Source organism: Cyanistes caeruleus, unplaced genomic scaffold (assembly GCF_971803275.1).
Source record: "Cyanistes caeruleus unplaced genomic scaffold, bCyaCae1.hap1.1 HAP1_SCAFFOLD_130, whole genome shotgun sequence".
NCBI lineage: Eukaryota > Metazoa > Chordata > Aves > Passeriformes > Paridae > Cyanistes > Cyanistes caeruleus.
The window spans coordinates 89,957-96,259 of NW_028255927.1; positions in this window are offsets into that span (position 1 = coordinate 89,957).

Sequence of the window (6,303 nt, forward strand, 5' to 3'; positions counted from 1 at the left end):
CAGACAGGACTCTTTGTGTCTGGAGGTGATCGTAAAACATTTTAAAATCTTAGGAAATTCGGGAACTCAGGAAGAAAGTTAGGCTTGGCAAGCCCTGGGAAAAGTAGGCCCTGGAAATGTTAGGCCTTGTGCTTGCTAAAGATCATGTGAAACTGCACCTGTGTAATCAATATATGATAAATGATAGAATTGTTAGATGTGATTAGATATAATTATTGTTTAAAGAACATGAGGAACAATGTTAGGGGGCTGAGGTGGGATCACGAGAAATCCATGCTTGGGTAAAAACAATGCATACAATAGAACAATGTAAGTTTAATAATTAATATGTAAGTTGTATAACGATAGAGTATAAAACATGTTCAGCTCAAAAACAAATCGGGTCAGATTTGGGTCTGTGTACCCCTGACACCCAGAGCTCTTCACTAAAGCACCTTCATATAATCATAGTGTGATGATGTGTGTTCCTGAACTCTAACATTTTGGTGACCCAGATGGGACCTTGTGAGTGCTGCTGAGCGAGCTCGCGACCCGATCCTGCTCCAGCCGGCACCGAGGGATTCTCGGGGAGCCCATTGGCCGCGACCGTCTGCGCTGCTCACAGCGTCCCCAGGAGAAGAGGTAAGGTGCTTTCACTTTGGTTTGGGTGCCTGCCAATAAGACGCAGCAAAAGCTGCGCTTGGTTGGGCTAAAGGAATTCCTGTTGGGATTGCCTGGGCGCCGTCCGTCAGACGACTGCGAAAGCGTCGCAGGTTCGGCATTTGTGGTGTATTGTAGTTGTGACATGGAGAAGCTTAAAGGGGTTTTGGGCAGCAATTCTCTCATAGCAGGTACTTCTCCTTTGGGGTGCTTATTAGCACACTGGAAACAAGGTCACTTTGGGGAAGAATTACATAAGGCTGAATTAATTTTGGTGAGATCTCCCCATGGAAAAAGACCCCTGTGACACTGTCTCATCTGTTGGTAGCTATAACCTCTCTCTTTCTTTACTTTGTTTTCTTTCTCCTCTCTCTCTCTCTCACTCCCTCTCCTCTATCACATAGTCTTTGTTATCACTAAAATAAATGTACATTATTGCTGTTGTGATTTAAACAGAAATCCCTTGTGTCCTTTGTGCCCTCTGAGATCAAAGAAACTTCTCGCGACTCCCACTGGCGTTAGCGAATCGTGACATTTAAACTGGAGTCACGGACAGGATTTCTGACAGACAGAAGGGGCTGCAGGTTTGTTGTGCAGTCTGTATTAGGGGAAAGATGTTTTGCTCCAGCCGCACCCAGCCCGACACTCCCAAGAGAGTGAGCGGTGTCTAGAAAGCAAGGGGGGCAACTCGAATTTCCCACAAACTGCACACGCCGAGGTGAAAAGCACCCCACACTCACTTGAGGGCTCTGTCTGCAGAATTTCACAAAAGATCTCTTAGTGCAAAAGGGTGGGAATGTTTTTGTTGTTGTTGTGTGTATGAATTTTGAGTGCTTGGTGTAGCAAAGAGACAATCAGAATTTTAAACTGAAAGAGTGCCTCCTGAGCAGATTTGGTCTTTTTACCCACACAGGGAAGCAAAAAGCAGTGTGGGTGTGGGTGTGGGTGTGGGTGTGGGTGTGTTTATAATTGAAGTTTATACCTCCCTATAGTGGTTTTCCCTTTGTAAAAATGACTGAAAAGGGCAGTGCTGAAGTTAAAGCTGCATTTTATGCTCTGTTAGCAAAACACAATGCCAGACCTTCTGTGGGAGGGGAAAAGCAGGCGCTTAGTTAGTGGTTTAATTTGGAAAATGTGATTGATAGAGTGTGTTCTTTACAAGATGAAAGAAAATTTAAATTGGTCAAAAATCAAACTCTACTCTGCTCAGTTTTGGGAGCTTGTTTTACAGCAGCTCCAAAAACTGGCTTTAAGCAAAGAATTGAGGAAAGAAGAGGGGGAAACCTCTCTCCTGAATCAAATTTACCCTCCAAAAGAGCTAATTCATTCCAGTAGAAATGATGGACCTGTAAAAATGGCAGAAGAAAAATCAGAGAAAGCAAAGGTGTTAGATGCATTGGTTCTCTTAAGGAAAACCCAGACAAGAGAAAAGAAATCTCTCACTGCCAGTATTGGTGGTCACTGGAGATAAAGAAGGGGGTCCCCAGCAAGGTAATAGATGGCTTCTCACTTCAAAGTTGAGTGAAGTTGTTTCTAATTGGCACTGTCCCAAGTTCATTGTATGGAATGCCCCATTGGATAACCCAGCACAGCTCCACAGGCTCTGGGCTGTGAGCCAAAGCCGTCTCCTTCTCAGCTTCTGGGAGTGGAGCCCAAAGAGCCTCAGAATCAGGGAAACTGGGAACTCTGCCTCTCCTGGGTGAGCAGAGAGGCAGAGGTTGCTTTTATTTCAAATGCTCACGAGAAATAACAAAACTGGAGACATATTGATTACAGCAATAGTGTGTAGAGAATATTTGAACAGAAGGTGGGCATGATATTTTAGTAAAGGCCTGTCTGCACAAACCAGCTTTTGGTATAAGTTGTGATATTAAAGGCTCATGTCCTTGAAACTTTCCTGAAGCAGAGAGAATGAAGCAAAACAACATCCTTGCGTATAAGAGAAAAAATGTAAACCTGTGTGGATTAACCAAGAATAACTTGCTTAGCCCGGGAACCCTGTAAAACCCTATAAAAGTGTGCTAAAGATAGAAATAAATGGTGTTCTCCATACTTCTGTGAAGGCTAGGCTGAATAGTCTGAGCGGTTTCTCAATAATAGTGGGTCCTATACATCCACTTTTTACTTTTGTAGTTAACACTGGAGCCCAAATTTCTGTGTTGACCAATAAAGACTAGTGAAGGATTTGAGAGCAATATATGGAATAACTAAAGATATTTACCCAGTGGTAGCTAATCCTTGCACATTGTTAACATCTCTAAAAGAGAAATAGAAATGGTTTACTGTACTTGATTTAAAAGATGCCTTTGTCTGCACACCCCTTGACAAAAAAAGTAGGAAACTGTTTGTCTTTGAGTGGGAAAGTCCAGAAAATAGAAGGAAAACTCAGCTCACCTGAACACGACTCCCACAAGGATACAAGAACAGTCCAACCCTATTTGGAAGCCAGCTGGGGAAGGAGCTGGAGATTTGGACTGAGAACGGGCAAGTACTGAGAAAACAATACCTGCTGTTACAGTATGTTGATGATATACTGATAGCTACAGAAGAGAAAACACCCTGCATAAAGGTACCAATTGAAATTTGAAATCAGCTGGGAATGGGAGGATATAAGGAGTCTAAAGAAAAGGCACAAATTGCCTGGCAGACTGTGATTTCCCTGGGATGTGAAATCTCACCAGGGCAATGTAAGCTGGGTACTAATTGTATTCAAGCTATTTGTGCTATTCCAGAACCCCAGAACGTGCATGAGCTGCGAGTCTTCCTTGGGATGACAGGGTGGTGCTGCCTGTGGATCATGGACTATGGACTAATTGCAAAAGCCCTGGATGAGGCCCAGAAGACGCAGCCGTTTACCTGGGGCAGAGCACAGAAGGAGGCCTTCCTCAAACTGAAGGAGGCATTGACAACTGCTCTGGCGTTCGGATTGCCAGATTTGTCCAGAGACTTCCAGCTGTTTGTGCATGAAAGACTACACCTAGCACTGGGAGTGCTGAGCCAAGGTTTGGGAAGCTGGGAAAGGCCGGTAGGCTGCTTTTCCAATCAGCTTGACAAGGGGAGTGCTGGATGGCCTTCATGCCTGCGGGCAGTTGCAGCCAGCGTGATGCTGCCACAAGAAGCCAGGAAACTCACCATGGGTAGACACATAGATGTCTCTGTGCCACACATGGTGAGCACTGTTTTAGAACAAAAGAGGGGCCATTGGCTATCTCCAAGCAGGATGATGAAATTCCAGGTAATCCTGACTGAGCAGGATGATGTCACACTAAAGACAACTGACCTCTTGAATGCAGCTCTGTTCCTGGGTACCACAACTGCAGAAGGCCCATTAGAGCATGACTGTGTAGAAGTAATAGGGGACACCTATTTGGCAAGAGAAGACCTGAAAGACATCCCACAGGAGCAAGCAGAGTGAGAGCTATTCACAGATGGAAGCAGCTTGGTGGAGAACGGGATCAGATACGCTGGATATGCGGTAACAACAGTCAGTGCAATAGTGGAGGCAAAAGCATTATCAGCAAATGCATCTGCCCAGAGGGCAGAACTGGTTGCCTTAAGCAGAGCACTAGAATTGAGTAAAGGGAAAAGGGGAAACATCTGGACTGGCTCAGAGTGTGCTTTGGAGTAGTGCATGTCCACAGAGTGCTGTGGAAAGAAAGAAGACTGCTGTCTGCTCAAGGCACACACATTAAACATCAAGATGCAGTCCTGCAATTGATAAAAGCAATACAAAACCTGAACAAGTCGCAATTATGCACTGCAAAGGACACCAATCAGGAAACTCCAAAATTTGTGAAGAAAATGGAAAAGCAGACTTGAGCTCGACAGATTGCTTAAAAAGGGCAAAGAACAATGGCATTGATATCTTTAAAAGTTAATGTATCTCAATTTAATTTGCCTCCAAAACCAAAATATTCAATAGGAGATGAGAAATTGGGACATTTGCTAAATTCACAAAAGAATTCAGAAGAGTGGTATGTAACTGCACAAAGACAAATAGTGTTTACCCCCTTGATAATGAGAGAAATTCTATAAATGAAACATAACAAATGTCATTGGGGTGCAGAGGCATTGGTAAAATGGATGAAACAAAAATTAATCTCGGTACGGATGCTAACAATGGTAAAATCAGTAATGTCAAAATGTGAAATGTGCTTAAAAACAACTCAGTGGCTAGACACAGGCATAGCCAGGGAAGATTAGGATAGGAACAGAATCAGGATGACACTTGGCAAGAACCCTCTTGTAGAGTGAAATTTGGCTGGGCCCTAGAGTCTTTGCTTGGTCCTAGAGCAAACTATCAGAATAAAGAAATGTTGTACAAACCTACAGGTCAGGTAGAGAAATTGGCAAGAGTGAGCTGGGAAAGATTTAAAGAACTAAATGTACAATTACAATTTATTACTCCTGAAAGAGCATGGAGTGTGCGGGTTTTTAAATGGATGGATTGATCATTGCTGTGTCCACATCCCAAATGTGACTGCAGATGTAGAATATGACAGCAATCAGTTGCAACAAATAGAGCACAAAGCACAGGAAGAGCAAAAGGATTTGACTACAAGTTGGTTAGGCAAAATCGTCAAAGGGTTAGGGTGGAATGTGAGTTCACGGATTAAATCTATCATTAAGAGTGTGATAATCTTACTAATTGTATTCTTAGCAATTTGGTTAATTTACAGCATCTTCAAGGGAGAAATACAGAAGAAAACATCCTGGAACCAGAAAATAATAAAGGCACTGACACGAGATCCACCCCCACCATCTTCTGGTTCTCCAGTTCCTGACAGCATCCAGGACAACGTTTACATCAATCAAGGATTCGAAGAACATCGAGTGTAAACTCAGAAACAAAGGACTGTGTCAAGTGAAAACATTTGCACTTATAGTGAAGTGAAAATGCTTTCAAAGAGGGGAATGATAGTAAAAGGTTCTAAAATCATAGAAAATTTGGGGACTCAGAAAGAAAATTAGGCTTGGAAAGCTCAAGATGAGTAGGCCCTGGGAAATGTTAGGCCTTGTGCTTGCTAAAGATCATGTGAAACTGCACCTGTGTAATCAATATATGATAAATGATACAATTGTTAGATGTGATTAGATATAATTATTGTTTAAAGAACATGAGGAACAATGTTAGGGGGTTGAGAGGGGAACACGAGAAATCCATGCTTGGGTAAAAACAATGCATACAATAGAACAATGTAAGTTTAAAAATTAATATGTAAGTTATATAATGATAGAGTATAAAACATGTTCAGCTCAAAACCAAGATGGGTCAGATTTGGGTCTGTGTACCCCTGACACCCAGAGCTCTTCAATAAAGCACCTGCATATAATCATTCTGTGATGATGTGTGTTCCTGAGCGCTAACAATTTCATCAGATTTTACTGGAATTTTGTGGGATTTTGTGAAATTTTGTGGACATTTTTGGATATGTTGTGGATGTTGCTGGAATTTGGTAGAATTTTGAGAAGTTATAGGGAATGTTGTGGGATTTTTCTGGAATTTTTTGAGGCTTTTCCAGAATTTTGTGGGATATTGAGGAGATTTTGTGGGATGTTTCTGGAATTTTGTGGGATTTTTGTGGGATTTGGAGGAGACTTGAAGCATTTTGAGGGATTTTTCTTGGATTTAGTGGGAAATGGTGGAGATTTAGTAAGCTTTTG